This window comes from Tamandua tetradactyla, chromosome 5, assembly GCF_023851605.1.
Source record: "Tamandua tetradactyla isolate mTamTet1 chromosome 5, mTamTet1.pri, whole genome shotgun sequence".
Classification (NCBI taxonomy): domain Eukaryota; kingdom Metazoa; phylum Chordata; class Mammalia; order Pilosa; family Myrmecophagidae; genus Tamandua; species Tamandua tetradactyla.
In genome coordinates, this window is record NC_135331.1 from 141,551,627 (window position 1) to 141,564,396 (window position 12,770).

The window sequence follows — 12,770 nt, forward strand, 5'->3', positions numbered from 1 at the left end:
ATAGCACCATCAATACCTTTGCATGGAGAAAAATAACCCAATGATTATTTTCTATTTATTTGAGTGATTATTTATTCATGTCTGTTTTCTCTACTAGATCTAGTGGAGGGTCCCTATCTAAGTCAGTGCCCTTCTCTGTCTTTTTACCACAGTATTCCCATGTCTAGAATGATACCTGATTCATAATTGATGCTAATAAATATTTGTTCAATGTTAAAAGAATGAAAGAAAAACTATTATGTATTTTATTTCCTGAAAACTATGAGAATTATTTTTAGTCTCTTACTAGAATCAGTACAGTGCTATAAATGTACTAGCATTATATTTTATAATGGAGTAATTATCGTGAAAACAACTTCGGAATCAAATGGATTTGAGTTCAAATGATGGCTTTGCTCCTTTCCAGCTGGATGGCCTTGGGTAGATAAGTCCTTTATTTTGCTGCAGTTTGCTTATTTATAAAACTGTACTAAATACTACCTGCTTTACGTAGACATTGAGCATTAAAATATGTAAAGGAGCTTTGGGATTACAATTCATGTTTAAAAAATGTTAGGAAATGATGTAAACAATTATAAGATTTAAATTTCAAGCTGATGTAGTTTTTCTTGACTATAGGCCAAAACAGCTAAAAGATCAGAGACCTTTGGCATGAGGTAAGTTTCACCTTCAAGAAACCAGTTGGTGTCATTCTTCTGCTCTTGATCTTCAATACTTTAGCATATTTGTTCCCTATTTAAGAGGATTATAAAAAAGAATTTTCTCAAATAAAGACCTCACTAATAGAAATAATTTTCATGGCATTCAGATATGTTTTATACACTTATCTCCAGGAGGACCAGCATCATTAGAGGTAAAGTTGTCAGTTCCATTTCCCCCTTTCCTACAACCCAATGGTAAATCATTAATATAACCAACGCTTACCCAATGGCTTAGCCTTAGCTCTGAACCCCTCAACCACTCATGCACAGTAGGATGCTGTGCCCTGGAAGCAGCTGGCAAGAAGAAAGCAAGTTGTGTTGAAAGATACATTTTGGCGATTGACCCTGCCAACCAATTGTTTTCCCTGAAAGGAATTTCATATTTTATTTATACAAAATCAGCAAGGATCACTTTCTCCCTTTTTTCATCTTTCTCTTTTTCATCTCCCAGTCATAATTATTAGTTCCTTAATCATTATAATTGTTCTACTCTCCTTCCTTCCATGTTGTTGGTATACCATTTGACCATCAGAGACTGAGCCTAGCCTTGTCATTTGATGGCCTAGTGATTGCAAATTCTTAACTTCTTTGAGCTTCAGTTTCCTCATTTTATAAATGGGGTGTGTTTGTGTGTGAATATTCTAGAACAGCCCTGTCCAACAGAACTTTCTACAATGGTGTAAATATTCTTTATTGCACTGTCCAATACAGTAGCCACTAGCCACTAGCCACTTGTGGCTGTTGAGTTCTTGAAGGGTGGCTTCAAAACTTGTATAAATGAGTTTTCCTCATTTATAAAATGAAACCAAACCACCTCACAGGATTGTTCCAAAGACTAAATGACATAATATGTGAATGTGCAGTATGTGCTATATAATGCTGTACAAATTCTAATTGTTTTTATGTCTAGGACGAGGGAATCTCTGCATCATGTTTTTCCATCTTTTCCTGGGAAGAGTTGGCTTCTTAATACATTTGATGGGGGTAAGGCAAGAGAAAGAATCATATTCGCATTAAATGATTAGCTGAGCTTTATCCTGGTTCAGCAAAGGAAGAGGATGAGGAGACACCTGACTCTCTTCTTCAGTGGCTCTTCAGTGGATGCTGCGTAGAGGGAGTAAGGAAAAAGGCAGAGAGAAAGGGGCAGGAGTGTCAGAATCTCCTAAGTCAGGAAGGTCATCATTGTTTAAGAATTTAAAGTGGTCCTCCCAAAACAAACCTTAGAAAAAGGAATCATAACATTTAAGCTACCCAAAAGGAATGTTTTGGGCCCTGCCTGAGAAGAGGAAGAAGACATGAAGGCTGGGTCATTGATAGACGATTACATGATGATATTGACTGTGTGGAGGTCAGGAGGAGAATTGCATAGGTGCTCAATAAACTTATAAATCATGAACAAGTTGCCTGACAGAAACATGCAATATTAGTTGGTATTCGTTGACTACAGAGTCAGTGCCTACTCATTCAAGCTCTCAAGAAGTATCATCCACATAGTGAGTATCCTATGTATTCAGGGAGCTAGTTCTCCCATTGCCCATATTTGTCTTTTTTTCTCAAATTTCTAGACCATCACTGTCCAACATGGTAGCCTCCAGACAAAGGTAGCTATTTAAATTTAAATTTGAATTAATTAATATTAAATAAAATTAAAAATTTAGTTTCTCAGTCACACAAGCCACCATGTAAGAACTCAACAGCCACATATGGCTAGTGGCTACTGTACTGGACAGTGCAATAAAGAATATTTACACCATTGTAGAAAGTTCTATTGGACAGTGCTGTTCTAGAATAGTCACATACACACACACACACACACCCCATTGCCACCACCCCTCCCTGGCCTCTATCAAATTATCTCTCAACTTCAGGGCTTTTCTTCATCCCTTCCCTGTTTCCCAAACAACCTTAATCGCATTCTCCAATGTCCCCACAGCAGCTCTTGATACACACCATTATTCTAACTCTTACCACTTTGTGTCATGATTATACATTTACACATGTGACTCTGATGAGGATCAGAGTCCCCTCAAAAGAACAACTTTTTTGGCTCATTACACATATCCAGCAACAGAATCTGGCACATGGCAAGTGTTGGACAAATGCTAATGAATGAATGAATGAAAGAAATTCCCATAAATAAATAAACACATGTGTTAGGAACTCAGGATGTGATTCACACCACTCCCTATGGGGATCAGATGTATCTCTCTTTCACACACACACAACAAAACCAAAAATTAGAAACAAAATAGTTTCGTTATACTGAACAGACAGCTGATACCACTTAAGTAGAGGAATGGTAAAACCAGGGCTAGGGAACTCTGTGAACTACTTCCTCTATATATCCTCTACCCAATCTATGCCTATTTTACCCCCAACTTATTAGATGGATCTGATCATTTGATTTGTTAAAAACCAAGCCAAAGTACTCCCGTATGTCCAGAAGAAAGGGAATGAAACAAACAGCAAGAAAGAGCACGTGTTCCCAGATATGTAGTGCCACAATCTTCTAAGCTGCCCACTCCCAAGATGGTACCAGCTGCTGGGTTAGCAGCCATTGAAATAGTTCTTTTAATATCAAAGATTTTCTCCAGAGTGTCTTGAGTCTCTACCAAGAGAAAATATATATTTTTTGCTTCATAGAGCACTCCAAGACCAAGAACACTGGAGAAAACTTAAGGTCCCTTTTTGTAATTTTATTATTCTGTATTAGAAAATAATAAATATTTCTTTCATTAGAGATAAAATGATATTTCATGCAACAAAACTCACTTGCATAAATGTACAACTAATAACTTAAAAGTAACCATATTAGTAACCCAAGATAAAAATCCCTTTAGAATTACTGGGCCCATTACGACCAGGACAAAACAAGACCTTCTCTTTCAAAACCTGGGCTTCTCTATCACCCTGACTGTCTCACTGCAGTCAACAACACATCTGTGGCTAGTTGGATGTCTCTCAGGATATAGGAAGGCTCACTTTTACTCATATTATCTCTAGGAGTTGCCTGCAACAGAATTCCTGAAATTAAAGTTTAGCCTGTGGAAGCTCCTAGATTGAGTAATGATCTCCAAGTTGCATGTAATACCATATTGCCTTAGGAGTACTTCCCCATTGCGTTCACAAAACATCGTAATAGCTTTGGAAGATCTTGATGAGTAAAGATATCTACAACTTTGGGGGGAGAAGCCTCTTATTTATGTACCATACATAATCAAACCAAACAATCTTTGGTTCATAGACCTCTGCTCAAGCAGAACAAACAAGTTAAAAGAGCATTTCCTTTTATGTCTTTATATAAGGAAATTATAGTCCTGTGTGTCTCTACTGATATGTATCTGACATCTAACCTGGTTTGGATGGTGGGAAATTCTCTCTCATGCAACAAATTAGTAGTTTGCCCAGCAAAACCTCCACACATACCAAATTTGAGGTTCCATCCTAGGCCTACAAAATTTGCTCATTTGTTTATCCATTTATTCACTGTTCTAGTTTGCTAGCTGCCAGAATGCAATATGCCAGAAATAGAATGGCTTTTAAAAGGGGGAATTTAAATAGAATGGCTTTTAAAAGGGGGAATTTAATAAGTTGCTAGTTTACAGTTCTAAGTCTGAGAAAATGTCCCAATTAAAGCAAGTCTATAGAAATGTCCAATCTAAGGGAACTGGGGAAAGATACCTTGATTCAAGAAGGCTGATGAAGTTCAGGGTTTCTCTCTCAAGTGAGAAGGCACATGGTGAACACAGTCAGGGTTCCTCTCTCATCTGGAAGGGCACATGGCGAACACGGCATCATCTGCTTGCTTCTAGTCCTGGCTTCCTGTTTCATGAAGCTCCCTGGGAGGCATTTTCCTTCTTCTTCTCCAAAGGTTGCTGGCTGGTGGACTCTGCTTCTTGTGGCTATGTCGTTCTGCTCTCTCAGAAATCTCTTTCATTCTCCAGAATGTTTCCTCTTTTATAGGACTCCAGAAACTTCTCAAGACCCACCCAAATGGGTGGAGACATAGCGTCACCTAATCCAGTTAGCAACCACTCTTGATTAAATCACATCTCCAGGGAGATGATCTGATTACAGTTTCAAACATACAGTATTGAATAGGGGTTATTCTGCCTTTATGAAATGGGGTTTAGATTAAAACATGGCTTTTCTAGGGGACATACATCCTTTCAAACCAGCACATTCACACACTCATTTATGTATCCACTCCTTTATAACTTTTTATGTGATTAACACTTTGCCAGGTGCTGTGGCAAAAATAAATGAGCTACAGTTTTCCTCCCTCGTGGACCTCCCATTCTAGCTGTACTGGTTGACCTATGTGAAAAGCATACATGGAGGAATGGTCTTTGAGAGAAGTATGCCCGGAGTGCTATGACAAAATGTTATGGGCAGAGTTCATTTCTCCAGGAAAAAGAAAATGGGAGGAATAGAAGTTGTGGAAGACTTCATTGAAGAAAGGTTAGAGCAAGAAATTAAAAACTGGGCATGTAGATAGGGAAGGACACTGAGGACTGAGAAAAGAGTGTAAGGAAAGACAAAGAAACTTGAAAATGTTTAATGTAATTGATGTGGCCTATGACTGAAATTGCTTCCCCATACACAATGCTCCTTCTTGATCTCTGAGAACCTTCCAGTTCTGAAATTCTATGTTTCTGTCTCCTAACTTCTCAGTGCCCTCCAAGAGAAGTTGAGTAGATAGCATTTAAACATATATAATTTCTATTGTTTCTGTGGCCCACACACTGACATTATCAAACTCAGAAAAACAAAACGAGCAGAAGCTACAAGGGGTCTTGCATAATGCACACCCTTCCCAAGGCAAAGGACTACTGGAACTTTATCACATTCCTTGGTAGACGTGCCTTTTAAGATTCCCTTTATTTCTGCTGAGGGACAAGTTTCTATTTTGTTTCACAACATACAGTTCAACTATTGTATCCTTGAAATTCATTTAGGCAAATTAAGAAAAAAGAATTTGCAAATATCTGCAATCCATTTCACCAAATACTTTAAGAAAAGTGTGCAAAACCCTAAACAAGCAAGGTTTTCCCTTCCTGCTATTAATAGAGAAAAAGCTTATTACAGCTCTATAAGCAGAGCCAGATTGAAAAAAATTGCATTTAAATGATGTTAGGGTTTCCAAAGAAAACCACAAAGCAAACTCTGAGTTAAGGCGATAATGCATCCCTGTTGTACCTTGGAATGGGAGCAAGCAAAAACGCAGTGACCATCTGGGAAATGTAACATCGTAATATGGGTGAGGGCACCAACTAATAGAGAAGCCAAGAGGCAACATTCTTTTTTTTCTACCAACTGTTTGCCACAGTACAGTGTGAGGTATTTTTTCTAGGAGACCAGCATTCAATTTTTAGAAGGTATTTGAAGACACTAGCAGTTTTGTTCACTACTGTACTCTAAATTCCTAAAACACACCAAACAAACAGTAATGCTCAAATAATGCTTACTGGATGAATGAATATTGAATGCACCAACCATTTTCTATGGTAATATAAATTTCATGATGCTGTAGGATACTTTTATCTTCCACTTAGGACACCAAAAGACATAATTCATTTCTCCAAGAACAGTAGTTCAAGATGGTGAGGAGGGGAAGTAATTTATCAAGTACTATTGCATATATATGCTCTAAAACCACTTTAAAAAAGAATTTCTGAGGGATTATGGGAAGACAGTCGAGTAGCAAACTCCAGGAACCAGTAATGCCACCAGCACAACAATTAAATGGGCAGGAACTACCTGAATCACCCATTTCAAAACTCAGGATGGAGTAAAACACTGTACAGCATCCAGTGAAGAGCTGGAGAAAGAGGCTGGTACATTATGGTAAAGATCAGTCGATTGCTCTTTCCATGGGCAATTACTGGTGCCTGACATACACATTATATAGAGTCCAAGAAAGAGAGAAATGTAAAGAAGCGGTATTCAAAGAAATAATGATAGCAATTTCCAAGATTTAGCAAAAGACATGATATGCACATCCAAGAAATTCAGAGACACCAAACAAGATAAACATGAAGAAAAATATGAAAAATCACACATTAATATATCCTTTGTCGAATACAAAGGACAAGGAAAGAGTTCTGAAAACAGCGAGAGGAAAGCAACCTATTATGTAGAAGGGAATCCCAATGAGATTTAAATTCTAATTTCTCATCAGAAACCATGGAGGAAAGAAGACAGTGTCTTGAAATACTGAAAGTGCTGAGAGGAAACAATTGCCAACCAAGAATTTTATATCTGGCAAGACTTTCAAAAATGAGAGAGAGATTAAGACATTTGCACCATTAGACTTACCCTACAAGCAATGCTAAAAAGAGTTCTTCAGTCTGAAAGGAAAGAACACTACATAAGTGATTCAAAGAGACATAAAAGTAAAGACCTCTGGTAAAGTAACCATTTGGGTAATTATAAATGCCAAGTACTTAACTGAATTTTATTTTTTGGTATCCCTACAGATGCTAAACTGCAAATGTATAAAAAGCAATGATAAATCTATGGTTCTGGACATACAATGTATAAAGATATAATTTGTAACAAGTTTAATACAAGATGGAAGGATGGAGAGGTAAAGGAGCAGTGTGTGTGTATGCTATTGAAGTTAACTGGGTATCAAATCAAATGTGATTGCTATATATGTAGAATGCTAAATTTTAACCCCAGGGTTAAACCACAAGGAAAATATATGAAAAATTATATCCAGATAGAAAGGAGAAGGGACTCGGTATGCTACAATTAAAAAATCAAATAAACGTGAAAGTAGGCATTAATGGAAGTATTTGAGGGACATAAAATGTGTAAGACTTATAGAAACTAAACAGCAAAAGAGGCAGAAGAAAGTCTTACATTATCAGTAACTTTAAATGCAAAAGGATTAAATTCTCCAGTCAAAAGACATGGGTTGGGAGATTGGATAAAAAGCATGACCTAACTATATGCTGTCTATAAATAATGGGAATACCATTCCATGTTCTTAGATTGGAAGACTGAATTTTGTTAAGGTGTCAGTTCTACCCAAAGTGACTTATATATTCAATGCAATCCTAATTAAAATTCCACAATCTTTTTTGCAGAAATGAAAAGGCCAAATTTTTATAGAAGGATAAGGGGTTCCAAACAGCCAAAGCTATCTTGAAAATGAAGAAAACATTGTAGGACTCACACATCACAAATCTGAAACATATTACAAAGCCAAAATAAACAAAACAATATAGTACTGGGACAAGGACAGGAATATAAACCAATGGAATCAAATTGAGACCTCAAAAATCAACCCTCACATTTATAGCCAACAGATTTTTGATGAGGGGGGAAAGACAATTCAATTGGGAAATAATCTCTTCAACAAAGAATGCCAGAAAACCTGGATCTCCATTGGCAAAAGAATGAAGGTGGCTCCTACCTCACATCATATACAAAAACTATCTCAAAATGGACCAAAGACTTAAATATAAGAACCAGAACTATCAAACTCCTAGAAGAAAATATAGGGAGGCATCTCCAGGACTTTGTGTTAAGTAATGGTTTCTTTGTCTTTACACCCAAAGCACAAGCAATAAAAAATTAGATAAATGAATTCTTATCTGCCTTTTCACAATCTTGGTAGAAGTAATACCAAGATTCAATGGTATTTAGTTTCATCAAAATTGAAAACTTCTGTGCCTCAAAAGACTTTTCATGAAAGTAAAATGACAACCTATAACATGGGAGAAAACACTTGTAAACCATATATCCAATAAGGATTTAATACAGAGAATATATAAAGAAATTCTTCAACTCAACAACAAAAAGATAAACAACCCAACTTAAAAATGGGCAAAAGGCTTGATAGATATTTCTACTATGAAGATATACAAATGGCCAAAAAGCATAGGAAGAGATGCTTAACATCATTAGCCATTAGGGAAATGCAAAACAAAACCACAATGAGATACCATTTCACAGCCACTAGCATAGCTACTACCAAAAAAAAAAAAAACAGAAAATTGGAAGTGTTGCAGAGGATGCAGAGAAATAAGACCACTCATTCATTGTTAGTTGGAATGTAAAATGGTGCATCTGTTGTGGAAGGCAGTTTGGCAGTGCCTCAGATAACTAGATATAAAATTACCATATGACTTGGCAATCCCATTGGTGGGTATATACCCAAAGGATTAACATCAGGAACTTGAACAGATATTTTCATACCAATGCTCATAATGGCATTGTTTACAAATGCCAAAAGATGGAAGCAATCGAAGTGTCCATCAACTGATGAATGGATAAATAAAATGTGGTAGATACATCCAATGGACTATTACTCAGCTGTAAGAAGAAATGAGGTCCTGGTGCATGTGGTAATATGGATGAACCTTGAGGACATTGAGTGAAACAGGCCAGAAACAAAAGGACAAATATTGTATGATATCACTGAGTAGAAATAATTAGAGTAAGAAAATTCACAGTCAGAATCTAGAATACAGTTTACCAGGGAATGGAGTAGGAATAGGGAATAGGATTAGTTAAGGCTTAAAATGTACAGAGTTTCTATTTGGAATGATAGAAAACTTTTGATAATGAGTGGTGGTGATGGGAGCACAACATTGTGGAATTTATTAATAGCACTGAATTATATATGTGAATGTGGCTAAAAGGGGGAATTTCAGGTGGTATATATGGTACTAGACTAAAAAATTTTCAAAACTCCATGGAACTGCACACATAACGTGCAGATTTAACTGAAACCCTAAGTTAAATCTTGGGTTATAGTTAACAATACAACTATTAAAATTATTAAAATCTGTTTTTATCAATTGTAACAAATGTACCACGCCAATGCAAGGTATTAATAATAGGATGCTATATGGGAATCCTGTATTTTATGCATGATTGTTCTATAAACCCGTAACTTCTGTAATTAAAAAATGCACTTCTATTACTACACCAAGATTGTGGAAAGACAGGTAAGAGTTCATCAAAATATCTCAGTCCTGACATGAAAAATACAAACCACAAAAGAAGAAATAGAAAAACTGCATCAACAAATTTAAGAACTTTTGTGCTGCAAAGGACACTGTAAAAAAAGTAAAATGACAGCCCACAGAAGGGGGAAAAATATTTGCAAATCATATGTCTCATCAGGGACATATCTAGCCTGTATTTAGAACTTTTACACTGCAATAATAAAAAGACAAATAACCCAATTTTAAAATGTGTAAAGGATCTAAATAGACATTTCTCAAAAAAGGACATACAGATGGTCAATAAGCAAATGAAAAGATGCTCAACAGCATTAATCATCGTGGAAATACAAATCAATACCACAACGAAATGCAACCTCACATCCACTCTGAATTGTAATAATCTAAAAGACAAAATAAGTGTTGTGTTGGCAAGGATGTGGAAAAATTGGAACTCTCATATATTGATGATGGGTAATCAAAATGGTGCAGCCACTTTGGCAAAGTCTAGCAATTTCTCAAAATATTATCATATGACCCAGCAATTTCACTCCCAGGTATATACCACCCACGAGAAATGAAAACATGTTTACACAAAAACTGTATACAAACGTTCATAGCAGCATTATTCATAATAGCCAAAAAGTGAAAAAGAACTAAAATGCTCATCATGATGAACAAGTAAAATGTGGTGCATCCATACAATGGAACAGTTTTTGACAATAAAGTACTGATAGATGCTACAACATGGTTGAACCTTGAAAACCATTATGATAAGTGAAAGAAGTCATTCACGAAGGACCACGTATTACATGATTCCATTTACATCAAATGTCCAGAATAGGCAAATCTTTAGAGACAGAAAGTAGATTAGTGGTTGCCTAGGGCTGTGGGTAGGAATGAGAAGAGAGCCACAGAAATGGGGAGAAGAGGGAGTAACAGCTAACAGGGTACACGGGTTTTTTGAGGGAGGAGGGCTGATGAAAGTGTTCTAAAATTGTGGTGGTGGTTGTACAATTTTCTGTATATATACTAAAAATGATTGAATTGTTAGTTTTAAATTGATGAAATGTATAGTATATGAATCATATCTCATTAAAGCTGTTTTTAAAAATTCCTTGAACTGTATGATTTATTCCAGTTACCTGATTAATATGATGTAAAATTGGAAATAGAATGTCTGTGTTGATCCATCCTTCTATAAATCGAATAGATTGAAGAATAATCAACTGATTCACATTATTGTATCTGAGTCTGAGCACAAGTAAAATCTTACAAAAAGACAAATTAAACTGTTTTTTTGATGAGAATTTAAATGTATCTTCAATGGACTTGGAATGTTCTCTCTATGTTTTACTGGATGTCAATAGCTATTTCAAAGTGAAATAACTTAATGTCATGCAATTAAGAATATTTAAAAGGAAATTTTATTAATCTTTTTCTTTTCACTATAAAGTAGCAAATTATTGAGTCCAACTTCCTTCAAATACCAAAATACTTAAATATTCCCTGCATATTATAACTAAATAAAGCACATTTCCATTTGAAAGATAAATTCTAAGTAATCCAATAAATTAAAAATTATCCTGATAGAATTATGTTCTCTGAAATTATTTACTTCCAAAAGATATGACAGTTTTATAAAATTATCTTCCCAATGTCAACCTAAATATTATCTATACACTGGTATCATATGAACTTGAAATTGAAAGGAATCATAAAGATCATTTAACTCCAGCTTCTCTTTTCACACACAAAATGCTGAGAATAAAAGCAGCTATGCTTTGCCCAAAATCATGACTGGGAAACCCATAGTTTAAAACCAAATTCCCAATTCCCAAGGAAATAATGTTCTCACCACACCAAAATTCCATAAAAAGAAAATTTATTGTTTGAAAATATATCAGCATGCACAGGGATACTAAGTTTATTTATGTTGGATATTTCTATACTTAAATGTATTCGTTTGCTCATTTCTATCACTGATAATAATTTTTAAGTTTTGAGCTTCTAGAAGGCTGGAATTATATAAGTCTAGTTAACTTTTCACATACTCAACCTCATTTTCAACATATCTGAGCATCTAAATACTTTAAAGATTGAGTTGTCAATGCAGATTAAAACACTTGATAATAAATAAAATTATTTAATTAACAGAAGACTTTGGAAAACCTTCATGTAGGGAGCCAATAAATTCCATATGAGGAGACCCAATGATGTCTGCACTTTGAATTAAAGTGTTATTTGAATTAATTAGGATTTAAATTTAAATTAAGAGAAAGCATCAATGTAGCATCTACCAACTCTACCATGACTCCTGAAAGATCATGAAATGATTAATTTTGATGACTTTACACCAGGTTTCTGTGAAAATCTGGAGTGCTGTTAGGGATCCCCAAAGCTGCTGTTTTATCTATTTCACACTAAGGTGTGCGTTGCTGATAGATTTAGGCCTGGTAGTGTTAAGACATGTTTGCATTTTAAAAGCGAGTTTACTTGCTCAAATTATCTCTAACTAATGAAAACAGTGAGTGTGATCATTCACTACATGGCAACAATGTGCCCCGACATCCTTTGGGGGCCACTGAGGTCTCCTGACCCCCTACATTCCAGCAATCAGGGGTCAGCAACTGGCTGTCCTGCTTGTGAAGAGCTGTTGACCTCTCATTCAGAGCATATATGGAAGCAAGTGTTAATTTTCAAAATGTGACTGGTTGTGATAGCAGTGACCTCACCCCATCACAACATCCCTTGGAATGTTTTCTAGTCAAAGGGCTGAGAAGCAATCTGTCATCACTAGTCAGTGGCACAAGTAACTCATTCTTGTATCCTTGCCCTACCTCTCCAGACCCAAAACAAAACATACTACCTCTGCTCTCATCCTCTCACATTAGAATTTTTATGTGTTCGACATTTGTCAGGGCCTTCACCTTCAATGACAATAGCCAGTACAACACGAAATTATATTCAATGCATGAACAAGATTCATTTCTCCTTGCCTTGTATTTCATAGTTACAGAATTTGCAGCTGTGGTATGCATGTGTGTTTCTAATTCGTAAAACAATATCTACAGACGCTTTGAATGATTACCCTCCAAAATCATGAAAG